The 26,872-nt window shown below is 36.7% G+C and overlaps 1 pseudogene; it reads left to right on the forward strand.

Annotated features, from left to right (window-relative positions):
* Positions 1 to 10,465: 10,465 nt before the first annotated feature.
* On the forward strand, positions 10,466 to 11,724 carry LOC111749873 (U6 snRNA-associated Sm-like protein LSm3; annotated as a pseudogene).
* The last annotated feature ends 15,148 nt before the right edge of the window (positions 11,725 to 26,872 follow it).

The following is a 26,872-nucleotide window of genomic DNA, read 5'->3' on the forward strand; positions in this document are numbered from 1 at the left end:
CTCATTTACTATTTATTTTTCTTCTAGGAAAATGAAAGCTCCAAGAGAGCAGTTTCCTTTTCTTCTTGTTTATTATTGACGTCCCAGTTCCTGGCACAGTTCCTAAAACATAGTAGGAGCTCTGAAAATATTTGTGGAATTCATAAGAGGATTAAGTGATGAGATGTGTTTATGGGTCCCTATTCTCCCTGATTTTTTTCTTCCTGTCATTGGAAAGCCTCCCTTTATTTTGTGAATATCTCACTTTACAAGTCTTGGTTCAACACAGAGCCTGATTTTCACTTAAAAAAATAACAGACACTGACTTTCATGCCCAACCTTGCAACTGGTCATATGACCAGCTAAATTAAACACATATACCCTCTTTTTTTTTTTTTTTACCCTCTTGTTTGAACTATAAATGCAGGCCTGCTAGTTGAAAATGCACATAATAGCATCTGTCTTCTTGGAGAACCGGGGCAGGATTCCTAATGGGAGATTCTGGACTATGGTAGTGGTGGAGGTTATGACATGTAGTACTCAGTAGCAGCAAGATGGTGGTGCTCAACTGACTGTACATATACCATGATTTTGGTGCCTGGCTGCTGCCTGATCTCCCTGATCACGCTTCTTTTCCCATATTTGTCATCCACCCTTAAAAGTGGATACAGAAAATAAATTGCAGATAAAAGTAATTATCTTTCCAACCACCAGCTGCAATTATAATGCAGACCTCATTTTTCCTGAATTAATGCAAGGGCCTCTTGCTTGCCTTCCTGCCTGAAGCCCTTAGAACCATCCTCTTTTTCCTTCCCCACTCAATTCTGAATCCACCCTCGTAAATATTAGACTATCTGAAATAAAATTTTATCACTTTTCTCCCTCAGCGTTTTCTAGGTAATTCTAGTCCATAGACTTTAGTGTTTTGAGCCCTCAGCCCTCCGAGAAGATGATGAAAATATGGCCTTTTTCCCCTAAAATAAATAAATATATACTCAGAAAAAAATGTATATACAATACATTGAAAATGATTTCATTTATATGGACTTCGTAAACAATATTTTAAAAGAGTTTTGCATAGTTATATCTCATTTTAGTAAAAATTAATAGCCACTTAATTAAAAAAAGAAATAAACATAAATTGTGCTAATTAAAAGTCAAATTTTATTTTTACTCAAATCAACTTCAATAAGAAATTCATCCTTGTTTTTCTTGAAAAAGTAGAGTGAATTATCACGCCATCTCTAGTATTGTAATGTAAATTTATCCTTGACATTCATTACATTTTGACTTCTAAATTGAATGGCAGCTAAATGTCTTGTTTGGCAATCTTTATAACAGGCCTAACAGGTACTGGAAACCCTGGTGGCACAGGGGTTAAGTGCTCCGGTGGTAACCGAACGCCACTTGGGTTCTTGTCCTGTCTTATTAAAAAAGCTGATTGAAATAAGATGGGACACTAATTGCAAGGGAAACAGAAAGTGGCAAGTTTATTTTCTGCGCGTACAAGGAGTGCCTGGGGTCTAGCAACCATAAGGCCACATGCTTGGCTGTCAAAGGTGGCTGGGGAGCTTTTTGTGTCCAATGGTGTTAGAGGTTGGGTTTGGTACCTGGAACTTTCTGCTCTTAGCCCTCTCATTACCATATTTGGGGGCCCGGGTATTGAATCATCTTCCCTCGGATGTGTGTGTAGTGGGACCCCTCACTTCTAAAATGGAATCAGGTGAAATCACGGGCTGGGAAATTATCATTCCTACCGATGACAATCAGGTCTGGGGGTCAGTTGAAGGATGTGATTTCTTCAATCTGGGCATGCTTCAAGGTGTAGCTTGGGCTAGTTCAGTGGATGGAGCCATTACCTGTTGAGACTTCCTGAAAAATGTTGCTCAAAACAAGCTTGTGGTTAGCAAGACAAAGAAAGGCGGGAAAGGGTGTTGATTGGGGTTTTCATGGCTGCTAACCTTTTTTTTTTTAACCAAAAGGTTGGCAGTTTGAATCCACCCGACCTTCCCTGGAAGCTTTATGGGGCAGTTTTACTCTGTCCTACAGGGTCACTATGAGTCAGAATCAACTCGACTGCAATGGATTTTTTTTTTCTCAACAGGTACTGCTTTGCAGTACTGGGCAGTGGGGCAAGTGGAGTCTCTAACTCAGCCTGTGCTCTCCTTCCTTACTTGAGCAAACTGGTACCAGACTCTCCCTACAAAAAGGACACCTTTTTCTTCCCTCAAAAGTAGTGTCCCCCTGCCAAATTTGAACTCTGAGAATTGCCCTCACTATATGCTTTACCAGTAAAAACTTGGGCCTATCTCACAGCACATTAAGATTGCCTAAAATGCTATGTTGAATTTATGTTGCAGAATTTTTTTTTGTCTTAAAAATAAAAGCAGCCATATTTGAAAAGAGCAAATATTTGATTCTGTGTGTATCATCAAAGAAAGGTTTATGAAACATATGTTGTTGTTAGGTGCTGTTGAGTTGGTTCCAACTCAGTGACCCTATGCACACCAGAACAAGACACTGCCTGGTCCTATGTCATCCTCACAATCATTGCTATATTTGAGTTAATTGTTTCAGCCACTGTGTCAATCCATCTTGCTGAAGGTCTTCCTCTTTTTCGCTGACGCTCTACTCTACCAAGCATGATGTCCTTCTCCAGGGATTGATCCCTCCTGAGAACAAGTGTGAAACCTATATTGGTTATCAATTGACACAAAAATGCTGAGTAACAAATAAGCATTACACATCAGGTGTTGCTGGGTTGACTCATAGCAACCCCATGTGATGGAATAAAACTGCTCCATAGGGTTTTCTCAGCTCTGATCTCTGTGGAAACAGACTACCAAGTCTTTCTCCTTTTGAGCTAATGGGTGAGTTTGAACCCACAACCTTTAGTTTAGCAGCTAATGCTTAACCATGTGTGCTACCAGGGCCCCTTAAACATTAGCAGTATCCTTAAACATTAGGAGTATTTACTGCTAATGCAGCTGGAGATCTAGGCTTGGCTCTGCTGAGGCAGGTTGGCCTGGTAAAATGAGTCTGTCATATGTCTCCTCAGACTAGTGACTAATCTGAGTATTTTCTTATTAAAGAGATGTCAAAGGTATAAGAAGACAAATAGAAACAGGCTAGTCTTCTTCAAACTTATGTTGTATCACTTCTGCTAATATCCCATTGATCAAAGAATACATGAGCAAGCTCAGTGGGACACTGCAAAGTTTTACATGACAAATGATTTGAGTGGGTATAGGGCGAGGTAAGGGATTGAAGCCAGTGATGAAATCTAGCATGAATGTATACTTAAGTGTTTGTATTATCTATAAGTAAAAGTCAAAAGATGTAAGTAGTGTATCTAATAAATTTAAAAGGTTGTGTCAGTCATAACTGTAGCCCGTACAAATGTTTCATCCAGCACTGGGAAGTTTGCCCAAATGTCCACCACGTTCAGTCACTTTTTGTTGCATGACAACTTGACAAAAATACAAATGGCATCCATAGTGGTAAGTATCCATAGTGGTAAGAAAAGGAATTGACTTTGAGGCATTATTTTATTATCTTGAATAAAATAGGTCAAGCCATGTAAAAATTCATCTTTTTCTGAAAGTGAGTTTTCATTGTCTCTCAAAAAAAAAAAAAAAACTTCCATTCTAAATTCAACTAAGTATTTAAAGACATAGTTTTTGAAAAAGCCATACAATGTTTGTTTAGTAGAGAGCTACATGTTCTTTTTTCATTTTATGAAAAAACTTCTTAGAAATGCCCAGGCTGTGATGATGACAATTTTCATGCCAATTAATAAGATGATTTGAAGACCTCTAATCCCAAAGCTGGCTGATATTGAAGGCTGAAATGTACAGAGATGTCTGAGCTTTTTTTTCTGCATAAAATTAACAAAATTGCTCATGGTGAAAACCATCCCTGGGGCCCCATCTCTGGTTAGAGAATCAAGAATTCATTTCAGTCAGTTTTTCTAAGAAAGTACTATATTCACCTCTTTAAAGATGTGCTGGCCTTTAACATTTCTAAAAGGAAGGCACCAATTAAAAATTCTACTTTGCTGGTATCAGTATATACAACAGTTGAAAATCAGTTGCTGACTGAACTGAAAGCCATCAGTAAAATTATACAATGACATAGTGGGAGTAAAGATCAGAACTGAACATTTTTCTTTTTTCTCTCCACCATAGGCTACTTCAAAATATTGGAATATATGACAGATATTGTAGGTTGGTAGCATCATTTTTGAGAGAAATTTTTTTTAACTATCTTCTGCTTCAAATCAGAAAAAGAAAGAAAAAAACCCCAGCCATTGCCAGAAAACTTGATTTCATCAAAATGCCCTCAGTTGTGCCTGATTTATTTTGTTTAGCAACACAATTATAAACTTTTAAAGCAGCTTTGGAGGCAATGATTTTTGTTTGTTTATATTCAAGTTTCATAAGATAATAGCCTTTTCCATTTGGGCCTCCTCCTCACTAAAACACTCAGAAGGAAGAAAAGATTTTAAAAATGGACACAGTTAAAGTGATTCTTTAGTTTGTTAGTGTTTTGCTTTTATTGACAAGGTATTTGAACTCGAGGAGCACTGTGACTTTTGTGACTTATTAACGTTGGTAATAAAAATAAAACCAAATTTATATAAAGTATTTCTATTTTTTCTTTGACACTCTCTGCTAAAGCTAGACCTGTTGTAAAAGTAAATAGACATCCATAGTCTTAATGGCAAGGCATAGTCCCTTTGCTTCCTTTAAAGAGAAACTCTTAGAGAATTTATTACGTGACACTGATAATGGTAATTTATTACCTGAGAGTAAAATGACAAATTGCTGCTTGAGTTATGCCAAATTACCCACCATTTATTTGAAGAGAAACTCTAACATACGAACATAATTTTATACAAAAAGTTTTTGATGATATTTTTCAAAGAATAACTTTCAAGGAAATTAATTATATCATTAATTTTTCATTTTTTCGCTTGCAATTGATCCATGGGAGCCTTGAAGTCTTACTCTGATAATTACCTATCTCTCTAACTACATTTATCAGAGGTTTTGTGCTCAGCTTATGAGTCAGATGTATCAGATTTGACTATGGGTTCAACAATTTACTGGGTGGATCATCTAAGGCTATGACTAGCATAACTTCTTGGGAAATCAGTTTTATCATATTTAAAATGAGAATAAGTAGTATGTTATTATTTACTGGGTATATGAAATTATATACAGATATGTATATATACATATATATGTTTCTTTAAATAATACTAGATACATAATAAGCACTCAATGAATTATACCTAGCTCCTAATCAAGGCATGACACATAATAGACATTCTGCAAAGGTTTGTTGTATGAATTAATATAATATTACTACTACTACTATTGTTGTTTTATTAAGTCCTGCTGCACTCTAGTCATGTGGATCTACTTTTAATTTTATGAATGCACAGTGTTCTTTGTGGTTCCTAATCATTTGTTGCCTTTTCTTTCCTTTTGTAATGTCCTTCCTATTTTTTTTTTTTTTTTCTACCTAGTTATTACTTGCTGGACGACTGTAACTCAGACCCAATGTCACCTAATCTTTGATTCTCTTTGGCCTAAAATGGCTCATAACTGAGTTGTTTTAAAACACTGAACTTATTTCTAAAATAAAATGTTAACCATATCATCTTATGATTTAAATGTTGTCTACTATTGATATCCCTCACTATACCCTTAGCTCACTGAGGGAAAGGGGTGTGGGTTGTTCATCAATTTTGTCTCATGGAAATAGGAGGCTGGATTCTGATGGATATTGCCTTATTTCATTGTTTCTGTTCTTGCAGATCTATTCTTTAAATCTCTAAAGTCTTCAATACTATAACCCTGTCATTTATTATTTATCACAAAACCATACTGGAATTAAAGAGATGCAGAGAGAGGAGAGCATGGCCTCTGACCCTACATTTCAAGCTTCATTTTTTTTTTATAATATTTATTTTTTTTATAATATTTAATGTTAGATGAGAAATTAATTTGACTTAATATCACTGCAATAGCAATTCAAGTTGTCATGCATTATATATTTCTCTGAAAGGAAAGGGGCATTTTATTCCATTTAGGACAATCAGGATGATTGTCTCTCTTTGGGGACATTGTAAATGCCCTGTCATACATATAATTTGAGTAGCTTAAAATACAATCCGCCTTTAGGTTGAGGAGTTAGTACTTTGATGTTTGTTAAAAAAATCCAATTGATATTCCTGAACCTTTTTTTTTGTTGTTGTTGTTATACAGCATACGTTTTTATAAAATGCCAATTATATGGCTATTGTACACTTTCAAAGTACACAGAATTCCTTTTAATCCTGAATAAGATACATGAAGAAATATCAATTAAATGTCAATGATTCAGGTCAAAATTGGAATAATCTAGAGTGACAATATGCATTATTTTTTCAAAGATCTTACAAAAAAAATATTTTCTTGATTTATTCTCTCAGTGGCCAGTGTGAATAATTATGTCTCATATAGTTTCAAGAAGATACGATTCTTTTGGTCCCTCATACGGAAGGCAGGGACCGTCAGGTAATCCCCATTTGTCTTCCAGTACCAAATCTACAACTGCACTTGCATTTCTTGAGAGTTCTCAGAACTCTGCTTGATCCTCCTGCAGTAACATGTTGCAGAAAAACTTAAGATCCTAATCACCTTAAGGCTATTTATTGATTTGTGTGAGTTTGTCCTTCCAGATTGAAGGCAAATCATTGAACGTAATTGCTGAGCATGCATTCTAAGCTTTAGTTTGATCTCAACTGTATGACGAGGGCAATAATTGGAAGTTTTACTACTTGAGGAATTGTCTGAAATGCACCTCTCAAGGACTAAGTTTCCTTTTTAGAATGTGATTAGTTGAGATCTACAATGGAAAGCTACCAATCATTAGCTTTTGTTATGTGTTTTAATATTATATTGCTTCAATTATATTGTTTTAGTGTTTCATACACTTTAAATTAAGTTCCAAAAGAAAAATCAAAAACAGTTTTAGTAACATCAGTTGTAGCATTTTGATTACTTTCAATCTCAAGGGAAAAGCCAGTGAATTCACTTTAACAAAATCTGACGTTGTCTATGCTCTTATGTGGTTCTCTATTATTATTGTTTACTTGCTCTTTATGACACACCTGTCAGGACATTCAAGAGGACATAGTACTGCTTTGTATTGCTTTGTGTTTGTGTGTTTTCATTGTAAGTGATTTACTATTAAAGTATTATCAAAGTGATATATGGGTATGGTTAAAAAGCTACATTCTTCTACCTCACACTCCTTCCAAACTCTGTAGTTATATATGCCAGAAACAACAACTACCAACCCTTCCACCCTTTTCTTTTGGTAGTTACCACTTGATCTCTATTCAGTGCTGTCCAACAGAAATTTCTGCAATAATAGGTAGGTAATGTATTTGCTCTTCTATATGATTAACATATGTGGCTGTTGAGCCCCTGAAATGTGGGTAGTAACACTGAGAACTTAAAATTTTAATTTAATTTTAAATCAATTAAATGACCACTTAGTAGTGGTTACTGTCTTAGACAACACAGCTGTACTTAATCTGCTTCAACTATTTTTCTGGTTTACTTATTTTAGATATTATTTTTATTGCTATGGGATATACCTTATAGACATCTTCCCCCCATTCATCCATTATCACCTTTTAAAATTGAATTTTTCTCTCAGTTATCTTAGTAACTTTGAAATAATTCACCAATCCTTTATGTACTTCTTTCAACAATGATGCATAGAACCTGTTGAATGGTATTAACTCTCTTTCCTTTTCTATAGTTTTTTGTACTTTTATCTCAATATATACTCATGTGTTTAACAATTAAAATGCCTTCTGTAATCATAATTCAACTTCATAATTTTGAATATAGTTTGCACAAATCAAAAATCTGTAAACGCTCCTTATATATATTGCGACTGGTAAATGTTATGTACTCTAAGTCCCAGTGGTTATTGTATTTATCTCTCATACTGCTTTTGTGTTTTTTGCTTTATTTTTCTGGCACTTTTAAATTAATATTTTCTGGCACTATTTAAAATTATTAAGGCTTTTATTTTATTTTCGTATTTCTCCATTCAATCAAACATTCTATAGTGCTTTTTTGTTTCAGAGACCTACCTGCAATGGCCTGCTGTTCTCTACCTTCAACCTGGACAGGTTGTTCTTTAGATGTGCTGAACAGCTGTCAGCTTGGCCCCTCCATTCTCTAATTTCCAGAATTGTTTTTACTACTTCCTTTATCCCATGATTCCACTTCATTCTTTTTCTTGATTTTGAGAGGTTTATCCTCTGGAAAATTTCCCAAGAAATATTGGGCATGTCATAGTTAAACTTTCTGAGTCACTGCTTATTTTAAAATGTCTTTGTTTTACCCTGACACTTGGTTGTAAAGTCAGCTTGATATAGAATTCTGCACTGAAAATAATTTTTCCCTCAGGATACTGAAGGCATTGATTGATTGTAGTCTTGTCTCAGGATAGCTTTTAAGAAGCCAAATGCCATGTGTATCCTCTCTCCTTTGTAGGTTACCTGTTTGTTCCATCGAAAATTCTTTGGATGCTTTTTTATGCTTACCTTTGTTCTGGACAACCATAGATTTCATATTAGAAATTTGCCTCTGGGATATATATATATTTGTTTGTTTAGTTTTTGTTCCATTTGTTTGAAAATGCCTTTTAAACTCAATGAAAGATCCCAGTTTTTCTTTATAATTCATGCTACCTTAAACCATGCTTCCTGGCCCTTACCTTCCCTGAAACTTCTGGAAATCGGCTGTAGTATAAGTTTGGACATCTCATACAGAGTAGGGTAGGTCTCACTAAGTGATATATATATACACTTTTGTTTTTATTATATATATATAATAAAACCAAATATATATATTTATATGTATATATATTTGGTTTTTGGTTTCCTCTACTAAAATGCCCTGTTGCAAAGAGGGTGTAAGCACTTTCCTCATAAACTAAATTAGCAGATGATCCCAGAGAGATAAGAAAATAGAAGTGTTTTTTCTTATTTTAGAAAATTCATCAAGTCTCGGTATCGAAAAGGAAGATCAGCCAATAAGGAGAAACCACACCATCACTCTCCCTAAGGTATTAATGTCAAATTTTTAAAGCTGTGAGTTTAAAAGTTCTTCAGGTAATTTCCAACTTTTAATGTAATATTTTTCTTCACCTATGGTAATTTATTCCGGTTCTTTCTATCTCATCTCATCAGCAGCTCACAACTGATTCAAAACTGAAATGCTCTTCTAGATGTGTCCCTTTTCGTTTCAGTGTCTATCAACAGAATTTTCATAAGGCAAAAATCCTGTTGGGAAGAGAAGCACACATAGCAATAATCTGATAACGTAGACTACATTTGAGGTTGCTCAAAACAAAATCATGGTGGCAACTAAGTCTTTAATTGCACATAGAGAATTCTAGGCCTTTATTTTCCCCTTTGGTCTGGCTCTTAATTGGGTTTATCACATCTACTGTCCTCTGAAGTTTCTTTAATTTTTGTCTTGAAATCTTCATAAAAGGCATAAAATTAATTCCTGATCTGAGAAGTTGTATTTTCCCCAAACTCTTAGTTTCAGATTTCCTCTGAAAGGATATACATTTAAAAAATGAGAAACCCGGCTTGCACCTGAGAATGTGTCCTGATTTTAAAAAATATTTAACCTACCGAGTTTCTTCCTGTTTACCCATATGCCACCAAAATTTATTTTATTTCTATTCTTTGTATTGATTAGGTTTCTTTCCAAGTTTTGTTCTCCTGGTCTGGGTATTCCTGCTTTCATTACATTGACTGGGTTTTTCTCAAGCATATATCCCCTTGTGATTAATTAACTCTGAATTATGTTTGAATTTCTTTCCATGTACATTTGACTGATGGAACTTTTTTCTTGTAGGAAGCTTCTGTTGGGAAGCCAGAACCTAGCTCAGAATAAAATTTTCAAGATTAATCACATTTTATAGGTTATCTCAGGATGATAAAGTATGGTGTACTTAAGCAGATTTCTTTATTGTTTTTATGATTTTTATATCTCTAGAGTGTTGGCAGTCAAAATGATTAAGAAAGATAAAAAATAATTCTGATAATTTTTAAAGGCCCTCAAGAAGTATTATTTTCATTGTAGAAAGAGAAAACAGGAAATGGCAAGTTTTCCCAGTAGTTTTGGAAGATGTGATTGTTTTCTTTTTATTCATTTACCTGTCACTAAATGATCACTATTATTTGGTTTTAATACTAAGGAAACAACTTGATAATAATTTAACAATCACAAGTAGTTACCAAACAAGTACTTCCCAGAATACCTTCTGCATATGAATATTTTGGATTGAAATACTTGAAAGTACATCTCTAAGCCAATGATTCCCGTGTGTATGTAGGTACGTGAGCACAAGTGTGTGGCTATGTATGTAGAAAGCATGTTACTTGGAAAACCTGAAACTTGTGTCCCTTCTCACCACCCTGAACCCCAAAATATCCTGATATGCCGCTTTCCAGATTAGCCTAACTAAGTCAATGCTGTAGTGAATCATGAATGAAAATGTATTACAACCTTGTGGCAGCAAAATGGATGAGAAATAGCCGTCGAGTGGAGAAAAAGCCTTTAAGTATAGAGAAACAGCAAGATGGTAGAACACAACCCTGGAGTGTGTTGGGGGCATCAAGGCGGTGTCTCCTAATTAAGATAATACTGAAATATCAAGTTGTGGACCAGCCCCATAGCCAATGCTGTGACCTGAGAAATCTGTTGTTTGGATGAGAGAAATGTGTTGATTACTGGAAATTTTCTATCACCCCTGTAAACTTTCTACTAATTATGGTGCCATTAAAAAGTTCCATCAGCAGAAACATGGAGGATGATATGGACCAGCAGCAAACTACCAACACTGTAAAGGAGCCCCTGGATCTCAGCAGGCTCCTGGCTGAGCACATTTATGTGAAAATGTGAAATGACCAAGAGCTTTGAGGAAGTATATATGCTTATGATCAACACTGAAATATGATATTGGGAGATATGGAAGAAAGTATGACTACTATAGAAATTGAAGAAGAAACTTCTGAAGAGATATATAAATCATTAAGACAGAATATCCCAATGTTCTTTGCCTGGGAAGATGATGTTGTACTAGTTGCCTCTCTATTGAGAGTTGGCTGAAACAAAGAATTTATCCTGTGTAGAAAAGAGGAGATTTTATACAATTTCTTCCTCAATGTACAATATATTTAAAAGAGAAACCTGCATAATTTTGATATGCAGAAATGACTAAGGATTCTTCCACTCCTGAAATGAACTGATTTGGAGATAATTTGTAAGTTCCTTTTTTTAAGTGAAAGTTTACAGCTCAAGTTAATCTCTCATACAAAATTTTTGTACACATATTGTCATGTGACATAGCTACAACCACTACAATGTGACAGCACATTCTCCCTTTCTACCACAGGTTTCCCTTGTCCATCCAACCAGCTCTTATCCCTTCCTGCCTTCTCATTCTGCCTCCAGACAGGAGCTGCCTATTTGGTCTTCATGTATCAGCTTGAACAAAGAAGTACACTCTTCACGAGTATTATTTTATGTTTTATAGTTCAGCCTAGTCTTTGTCTGAAGAGCAGTCTTCAGGAATGCTTTTAGTTCTGGGTTAACATAGCATCTGGGGGCCATGACCTCAGGGGTTCCCCTAGTCTCAGTCAGACCATTAAATCTGGTCATTTTACGTGAAACTGAGTTCTGTTCCACACTTTTCTCCTGCTCAGTCAGGGACTCTCTGTTGCGTTCCTTGTCTGGGTGATCATTGGTGGTACCTAGGCACCATCTAGTTCTGGTCTCAGGCTGATGGAGTCTCTGGTTTATGTGGCCCTTTTGTCTCTTGGGCTAATGTTTTCCTTGCATTTTTGGTGTTCTCATCCTCCTTTGCTCCTTGTGGGTTGGGACCAATTGATGTATCTTAGATGGTTTTTCGCAAGCTTTTAAGACCCCAGACACCACTCACCAAAGTGGGATGCAGAACATTTTTCTTAATAAACTTCGTTATGCCAGTTGACCTAGATGTCCCCTGAAACCATGGTCCCCAGACCCCACCCCCAGCTACTCTGTCCCTTGAAGTGTTTGGTTCTGTTCAGAAAACTTCTTAGCTTCCGGTTTAGTCCAGTTGTGCTGACTTCCCCTGTATTGTGTGTTGTCCTCCCCTTCAACCAAGATGATTCATGTCTACTATCTAGTTACTGAATTCCCCTTTCCCTTCCTCCCACCCTCATAACCATCAAAAAATGTTATCTTCTTGAGTTCTTATAATAGTGGTCTCATACAGTACTTGTCCTTTTGTGACTGGCTAATTTCACTCAGCATAATGCCCTCTAGATTCATCCATGTTGTGAGATGTTTAACAGGTTTGTCATTGTTCTTTAACATCGTGTAGTATTTCAATGTGTATATGTGTACCATAATTTGTTTTTCCATTCATCTGTTGATGAGCACCTAGGTTGTTTCCATCTTTTTGCTATTGTGAACAGTGCTGTGGTGAACATGGCTGTTCATATATCTATTTGTATGATAGTTCTTATTTCTCTAGAATATATTCCAAGGAGTGGGATTGCTGGATTATATGGTACTTCTATTTCTAGCTTTTTAAGGAAGTGCCAAATCGATTTCCAAAGTGGTTGTGCCATTTTACATTTCCATCAGCAGTGCATAAGTGTTCCAGTCTCTGCACAACCTCTTCAACATTTATTGTTTTGTGTTTTTTGGATTAGTGCCATCCTTGTTGGGGTGAGATGGTATCTCATTGTAGTTTTGATTTGAATTTCTCTAACAGCTAATGATCACGAGCATTTCCTCGTGTATCTGTTAGCCACCTGAATGTCTTTGGTGGAGTACCTGTTCATATCCTTTGCCCATTTTTAAAATTGCGTTGTCTTTTTGTTATAGAGGTGTTGCAGTATCTTGTGGATTTTAGAGATTAGACCCTTATTGAATATGTCATAGCCAAAAATTTTTTCCCAGTTTGTAGGTAGTCTTTTTACTCTCTCGATGAGCATAAGTGTTTGATTTTTAGAAGTTCTCAGGTATCTAATTTCTCTTCTGGTGTTTGTGCATTGTTAGTTATGGTTTGTATTCTGTTTATGGCATATATTAGGCTTAATTTGCAAGTTCTTAAGCTAAATGGCATTTTCATTTTTCTCCAACCTTTTCAATAAATGTAGTCATGAAAATGCAGAACTCTTTTCCAGGAGTTGGTTTGCTCCATTGTTTTGAAGTTAATTTCAATTAAATTGGTGTTTTTTTTTTTTTTTTGGTTAAAAAAAAAAATTCCATCAGCAGGATAACCCCATCCCCAATAGTGATCCCATTTTGGAATTAATCTGAATGGCTTTTTCTCTGTTCTTTCCCTCTTGACCAAGGGAAGTGCTAGGATTTAAGTTCTCTGATCTTCTCTAAGTTCAAATTCGATTAGTTTTCCGTTTGTAAAGGACGTAAAAAATTTGTGTCTTCTAAAAATTTTTTTTCTAGACCCACCAACATGAAATAAATCTGGTCCCAACTACATGACTGTTCCATTAAATATACTCTCTCTCATTTAAGCATATCAACTCAGAAACTGTGTGTCCTTCCAACAAACAAACAAACAAAAACTGTCATACATGCCAAAACACACAATAAAATGAAGCTTGGTTGAAAAAGACTGCCCCATTTAGCTTTATGTAAAAAAGCTGTATGATGAAATCTTGAACCACATGAGTTGAGATGCTGTGTGAGTGTCTTTGGCTGGGTTCTCTCGAGGAGCAAAACCAGTGAAGCGTATATATAAACATATACAGACACTTACTTTAAGGCAATGGCTCACATAGTTGTGGGGTTTGGCAAGTCCCAAATGGGTCAAGTGGCAAGTTGAAGCCTTCTTCTGGCTCACGTGGTTGCAGGGGCTGATAAACCCAAAATCTCCAGGTAAGGCAACAAGCTGCTAGCTCATGAGGTCATGGGAGCTGGTAAATCCAAAATTTGCAGGTCAGATAGCAGGCTAAAATTGTCTCACATTCTGAGAACTAGAGGTCAGCTAGTTAAGAGAGGGAGCTTTGCCAGAACATCCCATTTATATACTGGAGGCAGATCCCAAACCCAAGGAAACTCCCCTTTCAACTGATTTGTTGCTCACATCTGATCACAAAATGGAAGACGATTATATAGTGTTTGCCAAACTGCTGAGAACCATGGCCTACCCAATTTGACACATAGCATTAACTGTCACAGTGAATAACAGAGAATATTTGTTCCCCATTGCCTCCCCTCTCCAGTAGCATAGTACTCTTCCAATCTCTTCCTTTCTTTGCACTGATATAACAGGTTTAATAAGTAAAAGAGAATATTCACTGATCAGATCATTAAAAGTTCTGAGCCTATGGCCAACTAATTTTAGACAAGGGACCAAGACCATGAAATGAAGAAGTAATAATCTCTTCAACAAATAAGACTGGGACAACTTGATATCTACATGCAAAAGAATGAAGTTAGATTCCTACCTCATTTCACACTCAAAAATTAACTCAAAATAGATCAAAGGCCTAAATATGTGAGCCAAAACCATAAACATTTCGAAGAAAACATAGGAGTAAATCTGTATGTAATTTTAGTAATGACTTCTTAGACATGACACCAAACCATGAGCAACAAAAGAAAAATTAGATAAATTGTACTTCATCAAAATTAAAAACATTTGTGCATCAAAGGAAATTACCAAGAAAGTGAAATGAAAACCTACACAAGAGGAGAAAATATCTGTGAATCTTATAGTTGATAAGGGTCTAAAATTCAAGATATGTAAAGAACTCTTACAAATTCAACAACAAAAGAAAACCCAATTAAAAAATTTAACAAAGTGCTTAAATAGAATATCTCCAAAAAAGATATACAGATGGCCAACAGCATATGAAAATGCTCAATATCATTAGTCATGAAATAAAAAATCTAAACCAGTTACTGTTGAATAGATTTCTACTCATGGCAACCTCATTTCAGAGTAGAACTGTACTCCATAGGGTTTTCAGTGGCTGTGATCTTCCAGAAGTAGATTGTCAAGCCTTTTTTCTGAGGCACCTCTGAGTGGATTGAAACTGCCAACCTTTTGGTAAGTAGCTGTGCACTTAACCTTTGTGTCACCCAGGAACAAATTCATTAGTCATTGGGGGAATGTTAACCAGGACCACAGTGAGATGCAGCTTCATAGGGATAACTATAATAACAAAAAGAAAGAAAAACAGAAAACAAGTGTTGCCTAGAATATGGTGATGGTTCTTCAGAATTTTTAAGAATTATCGTATATCTAGCAATTCCACTCCTAAGCATATACCCAAAAGAATTAAAAATAGGACCTCAAACAAATACATGCACGAACATGTTCACAAACCCATAAAACCCATTGCTGTTGAGTCGACGCTGACTCATAGCGACCCTATAGGACAGAGTAGAACTGCCCCATAGGGTTTCCAAGGAGAGCCTGAGGGATTCAAAATGCTGACCTATCGGTTAGCAGCTGAGCTCTTAACCACTACACCACCAGGGTTTCCCAAGTGTTCATAGCAACACTATTTATAATAGCCAAAAGGTGAAAAGAGCACGAATGTCCATCAACAGATGAATGGATAAACAAATTGCAATTTATACATACAACAGAAATTATTCATCTATATAAAGGAGTGAAATACTGAAGTATACTACGGTGTGTGTGAACATAGACAAAAAATGTCATGTATTGTCTGGCTCCACTTATATAAAATATCCAGGATACAAAGTAGATAAATACATGCAGACAGGACACAGATTGCTGGTTGTCAGGGCCTGGGGGTAGGGTACAATTGTAAGCAACTGCTTAATGCGTATGGGGTTTCCTTTTAAAAAAAAAAAAATTTTTTTTTTTGGGGGGGTGATGGAAATGTTTTTGAACTAGATAAAGGTGGTGGTTACACAACATCATTATGAATGTGCTTGATGCCACTTAATTATCTGTGCTAAAATGGTTAATTTTATGATATGTGAATTTCACTTCAATAAAAAATAAAAAGATAAAATAACACACATATACACATTCTGAGTTTTACCTTCCCCATCAATAAAATGGGAATAACAACAATAATAGGATTGTAATATCAACAATAATTGATCTCAATTTAGTTTGAGGATAAATGAGATAACACAGTAAGAGCTTAACAAAATGTATGTCTCAGACTTTGTCTTCTGCTGTTTCTCAAGACTCCTCCAACAGAGCCTAGGAGATGATTTGGGGCTAATGTAGTAATAAAACAGCAGCAAAAACTTTCATTCTTAAACATAAATACCAGTGCTGCCTTTTTGCTCTTTGTTACCACTTTTTCAGTCAGTGCAAACTTATCGAGTCCCCTCTATATGTGAGGAAGTTACTGAGTATAACTGGCTTGACAGAAAAGAAATGGTCCCTATCGTAGTGAAGCATATACTGTATTAGCAAAACAGACATTAATATAAAAGTACAAAAATTTACACATATCAGTAAGTCCCATAAAGAAAAATAGGAATGTTGCAGGTGTGATAGAATATTACGGGGTGGGGGATATCTTCTGATTTTGAGGGTCAGAGAAGGCTTCAGAGGTGATATCTAAGCTGAGACCTGAAGAATGAAAAGGTGAATGGTATAAAATCTTTTAGAGAACAGTGCTAAGTAGAGGGAACTACAACTCTAAAGTCCCAATGATGGAAAGGAGTTTGACACACTTTATAAAATGAAGGAGGGCTAATATACCTGGATGGTGCTTAGTTGATGAGAGGGAATGTGGCATGAAAGGAGTTTGGAAAGCAGACATATACATGGCTTACACGTTTGGGATTTTTTCCAAGTCCAATAGGAAATGATTGAAAGGTTTTAGAACAGAGAATATTATGATCAGATTCATATTTAAAACATCAATATGTTTTTCTGTGAAAAATAGAGACCAGTTTGGAATCATTTGTGATTGTCTTAGAAAATGGTTTAAACTAAGATCATATGGAATATATGGAAAGAGGAGTATAAATAGTTGAAATATATTTAGAAGGCAAAATCACACAACTGGTTGATAAATTGGTTGTGAAAGGGAATGATAAGGTAATTGTCAAAGGTTATTCAAACATTTGTGGTGAGAAATTGATCACAGGAAAGTGACAGTTAATGAGACAGAGAAAAAGACAGGGGGTAATGGAAATGGTAGAGAGGATCATGAGTTCATTACGGCCATGTGAGTTTGAGACATTTAAATGAGCAAACGCTTGTGCTTTATCATCACTGGTAATTCAATCTCCTACACTTGTTGTTGGCTTTTAGGTTCCATCAAGTTGGTTCTAACTCGTAGCAACCCTATATACAACAGAATGAAACACCGCCTGGTCCTGCACACTCCTCACAATCATTGCTGTACTTGAGCCCATCGTTGCAGCCCACTGTGTCAATCCATCTCATTGAAGAGCTTCCTCTCTTTCACTGATCCTCTGATTTGCCAAGCATGATGTCCTTTCCCAGGGACTGGTCCCTCCTGATAACATGCCCAAAGTATGTGAGACGAAGTCTCTCCTCACTTCTTGGATGTTTTCTAGCTGTTCTTCCAAGACACATTTGTTAGATCTTCTGGCGGTCCATGATATATTCAATATTCTTTACCCTTTGGTCTTCCTTATTCATTGTCCACTTTTTGCACGCATATGAGGAAATTGAAAATACCATCGCTTGGGTCAGGCACACCTTAGTCCTCAAAGTGACTTCTTTGCTTTTTGACACTATAAAGAGGCCTTTTGCAACAGATTTGCCCAATGCACTGTGTCCTTTGATTTCTTGACTGCTGCTTCCATGGGCGTTATTTATGGATCCAAGTAAAATGAAACCCTTGATGACTTTATATTTTGTCCATTTATCATGATGCTGCTTATTGATCCAGTTGTGAGGATTTTTATTTTCTTTATGTTGAGATATGTCTTAGTTATCTAGTGCTGCTGTAACAGAAATACCACAAGATGATGGCTTTAACAAACAAAAACTTATTCTCTCACAGTTTAGGAGGCTAGAAGTCTGAATTCAGTGCGCCAGCTCTAGGAAAAGGTTTTTTCTCTCTGTCAGTTTTGGGGAAATGTCCTTGTCACCAATCTTCCCCTGGTCCAGGAGCTTCTTAGCACAGGGACCCTCGGCCCAAAGGACACATTCTACTGCTGGCTCGTCTTGCTTAGTGGTACTGAAGTCCCTATCATCTCTGCTTGCTTCTCTCTTTTATATCTCAAAAGAGATTGATTCAAGATACAACCTACTCCTTTAGATTGTGTCCTGCTTCATTAACATAAATGCCTCTAATCCTGCCTCATTAACATCATAGAAGTGAGGATTTACAACACATAGGATAATCACATCAGATCACAAAATGGCAGGCAATCACACAATACTGAGAATCATGGCCTAGCCAAGTTGATATCCATTTTTGGGAGACACAATTCAATCCATAACATTCTACCATTTGGCCCCCAAAATTTCATGTCCTTGCCACATGTAAAACATATTCACTCCATCATATCAGCCCAAGAGTCTTAAATCAACTTCAAGTGCAAATTCTAAAAAATTCCTCTTCATCTGTGAAACCTAGAATGAAAGTTACCTGCTTCCAAATACAATGGTGGAACAAGCAAAAGCTAGACATTTCCATTACAAAGGGGTGAAATTGGAGGGAAAGAAGGAATAACAGGCACTAAGCAGGTCAGCAGAACACATTGTATTAGCTCTCAATGCTTGAAAATAATTCTCTGTTTTCTGAGACAGCTTAGGAATGGTCCTGCCCTCTGGACTCTGGGTGCTGGCCACACTCTCTGAATTCTGGGTGGAGGCCCCTTGGCCCTGAGCTTCAGCTCCATCTTCCAGCCCCCCTTCAAGGGCAACTATGTTCCCTCAGCTTTAGGCAGATACACTGTCCTAGTCCATCTGAGTGTCGACCCCACCCCCTTGGGTCTGGCAGGCCCATACTTCTGCCCATTGTGCATGGCAGCCTCTCTGCTTTGGACAGCAGATCTGGCCCCATCCTGCTGGCACATGTGAAAGGCACCCCCACACTCTGGAACCCAGTTGGTGAAGATCTGACTCTTTGAAGCCTAGGAAGCCATGGTCTCACCTTTTGAGACCCAGCAGGCTGTGGTTCCACTCTTGGAGACCCCAGAGTTTGTAGCTCTATCCTTTAAGACCGAGGTGGCGCTGCTTCCCTTCTCGTGCTCCTTGTCTCTTCAGCTTCTGCATCCTGGTTCCTTGGCCTCTAGTCTCGTCATCCCCTCTGCCCTTTGGGCATTTGGGCTGGCCAGGCCTCTGTCTTGCTTGGGCAAGTGTTACAAATCTCTTTAGCTCCACTAGTAAGTGCAATTAATATCATTAAATTGTAGATGTGAAGAACCTAGAAATGGCAAAAATCCTCATTTTATAGAAAACAAAATGCAGAATATGACTGACACAATGGAAACCAAATGATATGTGTAAAGATACATCAGGCAGATGGAAATTTGAAAAATAGGAGTAAATTAAAAAGTGTTCTGAAAAATTTGGAAACACAACACAATAGTAAGTGAAGGTATAAGGCAGTGATTATTTTGTTTACTTATTTTGGTGTGTTTGTAATATTTTTATAATATCCATGTTTTATTTTTTAAATAAAATGTTTTTAAAAGTATTATTCCTTGCTTGATTAATAACAAAGAATATTTTTGACAATGACAGCACATCAAAGGTGGTAAAACCTCAGAGGAAAAATATTTCATGTCTGAGAGTTTTGAAGTATTGAATTCTTTTTATAATAGGTTTCATTCATTTACTTGTCAAAAGTCAGTTGGAGCTAAGTTCTGAAAGGAATATGATACTGCATGGAGCCATTCTTTTAGAGATAGCTATTAAATATTTAACAGCATATGAAAACTGCCATTGCAGTAGGATTCTCACAGCAAGATTATCTGAGGTGAGAGTACAATATGCCTGAACATAGTTCTTCAAAAATGAAAAATTTTTTTGTATTCCGATCAGAAAGTCATCCTGCTCTGTTAAATTTGCAGTGCAGAAGGTAATAGTTTGGTTCGTTGTTTGGTTAAGCTGCATATGCTTGCTTTTTCAAAGCTAACTTTTCTCATTTTTGAAACTCACTATTTTAGTATGCTCAGTTCTGTTCCTTCTGAACAACTTCATGGATGTTCAGTAATAGTTCAGTTACCAAGAACAGACTTGCATGTATCATGGTCCTTGGGGACCTACGGTCACATAAAAAAACACGTGATAAGAGGCAGAATTTTAGGAGATTTTGTTGACTTCATTTTGTTCATAATAACTATTGATAAATTGGGAATTTTTAAGTTTAATCTTGTTTCAGCGATTCCTGTACAAAGATTTTGCAGCCAGTCTCACTTCTCCACTCTACTGCCATTCTACTCCCACCATATGGAATATTGGAAGATTATTAAAATGAATAATTAAACTAAGAGAAACACAACAGGGTCAGGTTAGTTTTATTGTAATAACTTGGAAACAATATTATTGAAAGTTTATAAAAGGAAATGGAAAAGTATAATATCCCCACTCTAATGCAGTTATAGATATCATGATAATACAGTATTTTAAAATTTCTTCAATATTTATTCTGCTCTCAAAAGAGAGACATTTAGAATAACTGGTTCAGTCTCTTCAACAGCTCTGTGTCACACAAAGGACTATGCAATTCAAGGGCCATAACAACTAGATATAATTTATCCTGGATTAGATACTAAATTAGATACTAGACATTGTTACTGTAATATAAGGAACTTGAATAGCAACTGAATATTTGTTATGATAATTTTTTAAATGTAAAGATGGAGATTGTAGCATAAAAATATATGTTCAATATGATCTTATTTTCTGAAATTAAATGTATCTATGTGTACATGCTCACATTTAGGAACTTTATATAGATTTTTCTCTAATGATATTTCCATGATGGAAATGTGAGGTCTTTAGTTTTCTTATTTTTGTTTATCAAAATATTCTATTTGTCCGTAATTCATATATATTGCTTCTGTCATAACAACTTTTTTTAAAGTACCGAAAAGAAAGAGAGAATTTAAAGGTCATTTTGGAGTAAGGTATGTGGTAAGCAACAATCGATATCCAGTTTGGAGTAATAAAAATAAATTACAGATAACAGCACTATTTAACATTTAACATTATCCTAACTCTCCTATCAATAGAGTATGATCTTGAAATCAAAGCAACAAGTTATTCTCTCTTCATAACTCAATGGTGGTTCACTTTTATGCATATGGGTGTTAATCATAGCCAATAAAAAAAAAAAAACCCGTTGCCATCCAGTAGATTCCAAGTCATAGCCACCCTATAGGACAAAGTAGAACTGCCCCATAGAGTTTCCAAGGAGCGTCTGGCGGATTTGAATTGCCGACAGTTTGGTTAGCAGTTATAGTACTTAACCACTACGCAACCAGGGTTTGATAGCCAATAAAAGGATCTGAAAACGTGTGCTTTTTTGAGAAAATGTATTTGAAGACTGATTAATAACTTTCACGTAACCAAACAGCTTTTGAAATGCAATTGCTTCAGCATAAAGTGATACTCATGCTAACAGTTGAAGTTTGGACAATTTAAGACTAAAAATAAAGGTTAAAGCTAAACACTTTTGGCTGAACATAGCTAACAGTACCCACTTTGCTGCCAACATAGAAACCTGTTGGGTTTTCACTTTGAAGGACTTGTGCTAAAAAGAAAAAAAAATTTTTTTCCACCAGTGGAATCTTGGCCTTATTTTTAAAGATAGTGTGTGACATGCCTTTTTTTCCCTGGTTGGCTTAATTTTCTGTACTAGATCGAGAAGTAGCATTGACTGAAATTGTTGCACAGTAACTTTAATTACACTTGTTTGGCAGCAGTATTTCAGATGCATAAGCAAAGGTGAACAAATTTTGGCTTTACTTCAGGGGAAGAAAATGTTCGATTGAATATGTCTGTTGGAACTTTTCATGCCGAATGAGCCTTATCTTGGGTTAACGCTCAGTCCAAATATGACGGGTCACTTTTGCTATGATGGAGAAGATGTTACAGAGGAAGGAGCGTGAATCTGGTATGAATTTTGCAAACTATAGTGAACCAGGATTAAACAAACTGACTCGAATGCAAAGGTTGACACCAAACGTGAGGCTTGACAGTATTCATTCTGAGATATCATGTGGAAAAATCAAAATGGCTTCGTAAATGAATATAGCAATGTTGGTGGGGATCCAACAGAATCACAGTTTAAATGGACAATCTAAATGAGATACCAAATTGAGATTGGGACTAAATCTGCTAATATATTTCTTATTTTAGCCGTAATTGGATTGAGAGCTAGAGTAGAACTGAGCATGCGAGTAGAGACACCAGTGAACACAATTAGAAAATAAATAAATAAATAAAATAAAGTAAGTAGAGGTAGAGGAAGTAAGATGAGTCTCAGAAAAACAAAACCAGGCTTATTTTTGAGAGAGTTACCATTATAGTAACACAGCACATTCTCTTCCATGAAGGTCAGTAGAATACAATAGAGAACACTCACATGGAGAAAATGTTTTAAGAGGGCGCAGTAGAAGGCAGTGCATGGAACCATTCCCTAGATGTTAGAGTGAAGAGGCAGTTGTAAGATTTAATTTCAGGGCACCAACAGCCATTCCCCCTTACTGAGAAACATTCCAAGTGTTTCAAACCCTTTCTGTCTAAGAGCCACAAGTTGAATCTGCATAATAAAAGGTAAAACCTAATTTAGAATCTTCTGAAATTAAGATCTAGGGCCCGCAGGGTACTTCTTCAAATGGACTAGAAATTCAGGAATTAAAACTGTCTCTGATATTACCTGAAATCCTGCAATTCCAGAAAAATTGGGGTCACTCCTCACCCAGCTTCCCCTAATGTTAACATCTTATATCACCATAGTACAATGGTCAAATTATTTAATAAGCACTGGTACAATGCTATTAACTAAACTTCAGACTCTATTCAGGTGTCACCAGTTTTTCCACTAATGTGTTTTTTTCTGTTCCTGCATTTTAAAACAATAAATTCTTTTTAATTATTATTTCTTCTTAATCTTTTTGTTGTTGTTGTTAGGTGCCGTCGAGTCGGTTCCGACTCATAGCGACCCTATGCACAACGGGACGAAACACTGACCAGTCCTGAGCCATCCTTACAATCCTTGTTATTCTTGAGCTCATTATTCCAGCCACTGTGTCAATCCACCTTGTTGAGGGTCTTCCTCTTTTCCACTGACCCTGTACTCTGCCAAGCGTGATGTCCTTCTCCAGGGACTGATCCCTCCTGACAACATGTCCAAAATATATAAGATGCAGTCTCGCCATCCTTGCTTCTAAGGAGCATTCTGGTTGTACTTCCTCTGAGACAGATTTGTTCATTGTTTTGGCAGTCCATGGTATGTTCAATATTCTTCTCCAACACCACAATTCAAAGGTGTCAATTCTTCTTTGGTCTTCCTTATTCATTGTCCAGCTTTCACATGCATATGATGCGATTGAAAATACCATGGCTTGGGTCAGGTGCACCTTGGTCTTCCAGGTGACATCTTTGCTCTTCAACACTTTGAAGAGGTCCTTTGCAGCAGATTTACCCAGTGGAACGTGTCTTTTGATTACTTGACTGCTGCTTCCATGGCTGTTGATTGTGGATCCAAGTAAAATGAAATCCTTGACAACTTCAATCTTTTCTCCATTTATCATGATGTTGCTCATTGGTCCAGGTATGAGGATTTTTGTTTTATGTTGAGGTGCAATCCACACTGAAGGCTGTGGTCTTTGATCTTCATTAGTAAATGCTTCAAATCCTCTTCACTTCCAGCAAGCAAGGTTGTGTCATCTGCATAACACAGGTTGTTAATGAGTCTTCCTCCAATCCTGATGCCCCGTTCTTCTTCATATAGTCCAGCTTCTCAGATTATTTGTTCAGCATACAGATTGAATAGGTATGGTGAAAGAATAAAACCCTGAAGCATAACTTTCCTGATATTAAACCAATCAGTATCCCCTTGTTCTGTCTGAACAACCGCCTCTTGATCTATGTAAAGGTTCCTCATGAGCAGAATTAAGTGTTCTAGAATTTGCATTCTTCGCAGTGTTATCCATAGTTTGTTATGATCCACACAGTCGAATGCCTTTGCATAGTCAATAAAACACAGGTAAACATCCTTCTGGAATTCTCTGCTTTCAGCTAGGATCCATCTGACATCAGCAGTGATATCTCTGGTTCCACGTCCTCTTCTGAAACTGGCCTGAATTTCTGGCAGTTCCCTGTCGATATACTGCTGCAGCCATTTTTGAATAATCTTCAGCAAAATATTGCTTGTGTGTGATAGTAATGATATTGTTTTATAATTTCCACATTTGGTTGGATCACTTTTCTTGGAAATAGGCATAAATATGGATCTTTTCCAATCAGTTGGCCAGGGAGCTGTCTTCCCTATTTCTTGGCATAGACGAGTGAGCACCTCCAGCGCTGTATCTGTTTGTTGAAACATCTCAATTGATATTCCGTCAATTCCTGGAGTCTTCTTTTTCGCCAATGCCTTCAGAGCATCTCGGATTTCTTCCTTATATACCGTCAGTTCCTGATCATATGCCAGCTCTTGAAATGGTTGAACATCGACTAATTCTTTTTGGTGTAATGACTCTGTGTATTCCTTCCATCTTCTATTGATGCTTCCTGGGTCGTTTAATATTTTCCCCATGGAATCCTTCACTATTGCAACTCGAGTCTTGAATTTTTTTCTTAGTTCTTTCAGCTTGAGAAACACCAAGCCTGTTCTTCCCTTTTGTTTTTCCATCTCCAGTTCTTTGCACATGTCATTATAATACTTGGTCTTCTCGAGACGCACTTTGAAATCTTCTGTTAATTTCTTTTACTTCATCGATTCTTCCTTTTGCTTTAGCTGCTCGACATTTGAAAGCAAGTTTCAGAGTCTTCTCTGACATCCATCTTGGTCTTTTCTTTCTTTCCTGTTTTTTCAATGACCTCTTGCTTCATGGATGATATCCTTGATGTCATTCTACAACTCGTCTTGTCTTCGGTCACTAGTGTTTGATGCATCAAATCTATTCTTCAGGTGGTCTCTAAATTCAGGTGGGATATACTCAAAGTCATATTTTGGCTCTCGTGGACTTGCTCTGATTTTCTTGAATTTTAGCTTGAATTTGCATAGGAACAATTGATGGCCTGTTCCATCGTCGGCCCCTGGCCTTGTTCTGACTGATGATATTGATTTTCCATCGTCTCTTTCCACAGATGTAGTCAATTTAATTTCTGTGAGTTCCATCTGGCGAGGTCTATGTGTATAGTCGCCGTTTATGTTGGTGAAAGAAGGTATTGGCAATGAAGAAGTCGTTGGTCCTGCAAAATTCTATCATTCGATCTCCGGCATTGTTTCTGTCACCAAGGCCCTATTTTCCAACTACTGATGCTTCTTTGTTTCCAACTTTCACATTCCAATTACCAGTAATTATCAATGCATCTTGATTGCATGTTCAATAAATTTCAGACTGTAGCAGCTGATGAAAATCTTCAGTTTCTTCATCTTTGCTCCTAGTGGTTGGTGCATAAATTTGAATAATAGTTGTATCAACTGGTCTTCCTTGTAGGTGTATGGGTATTATCCTATCACTGAATGCGTTGTACTTCAGGATACACCTTGAAACGTTCTTTCTGAAGATGAATGGAACACTATTCCTCTTCGAGTTGTCGTTCCCAGCATAGTAGACGGTATGATTGTTCTATTCAAAATGGCCAATACCAGTCCATTTCAGCTCACTAATACCTAGGATATCAATGCTTATGCGTTCCATTTCATTTTTGACAATTTCCAATTTTCTTAGATTCATACTTCGTACATTCCAGGTTCCGATTATTAACGGATATTTGTAGCTGTTTCTTCTCGTTTTGAGTCGTGCCACATCAGCAAGAAAGTTTGATTCCATCCACGTCATTAAGGTCGACTCCACATTGAGGAGGCAGCTCTTCCCCGGTCATCTTTTGAGTGCCTTCCAAGCTGGGGGGCTCATCTTCCAGCACTATATCAGACAGTGTTCCGCTGCTATTCATAAGATTTTCACTGGCTAATGCTTTTCAGAAATAGACCGCCGGGTCCTTCTTCCTATCCTGTCTTAGTCTGGAAGCTCAGCTGAAACCTGTCCTCTATGGGTGACCCTACTGGTATCTGAATACCAGTGTCATAGCTTCCAGCATCATACAAGCCCCCACAGTATGACAAACTGACAGACACGTGGGGGCCTTAATCTTTAGCAATCTGTAATGGTTCTTAGTCTTTCCTTGTATTCCATAATATTCTCTTTCGAAGAGTATTGGTCAAGTACTTATGAATGTTTTCAGATAATTAGATTGAGACTATTATTATGAACAGTATCACAGGGATATATTTTAACATAACTGAAACATTCTCTTTAAACAATTTTGAAAACTTTATTTTCTCAAGATGTTATGTCACAAGCTTTTCCCCATATCCATGAAATTCTTCGTAGGCATTATTTTCTTATAAGGTAATTAGAGGGAGGTAATAAACTGATTATATATATACTCATAATAAACTAGTACAATAAATTATATGATGGCATGATTCAGTTACTATAAAAGGCAGTTATGAATCATCAATGATGTCTACTGTTATTATCAAAATCCCACTGCCGTGGGATCAATTCTGACTCTTAGAGGTCCTTTAGGACAGAGTAGAACTGCCTGCCCCATAGGGTTTCCAAGGCTGTAAACCTTTATGGAAGCAGACTGCCACATCTTTCTCCTGCATGTAAAC

The sequence above is a fragment of the Loxodonta africana genome, chromosome 9 (assembly GCF_030014295.1).
Source record: "Loxodonta africana isolate mLoxAfr1 chromosome 9, mLoxAfr1.hap2, whole genome shotgun sequence".
In the NCBI taxonomy this organism is placed as follows: Eukaryota; Metazoa; Chordata; class Mammalia; order Proboscidea; family Elephantidae; genus Loxodonta; species Loxodonta africana.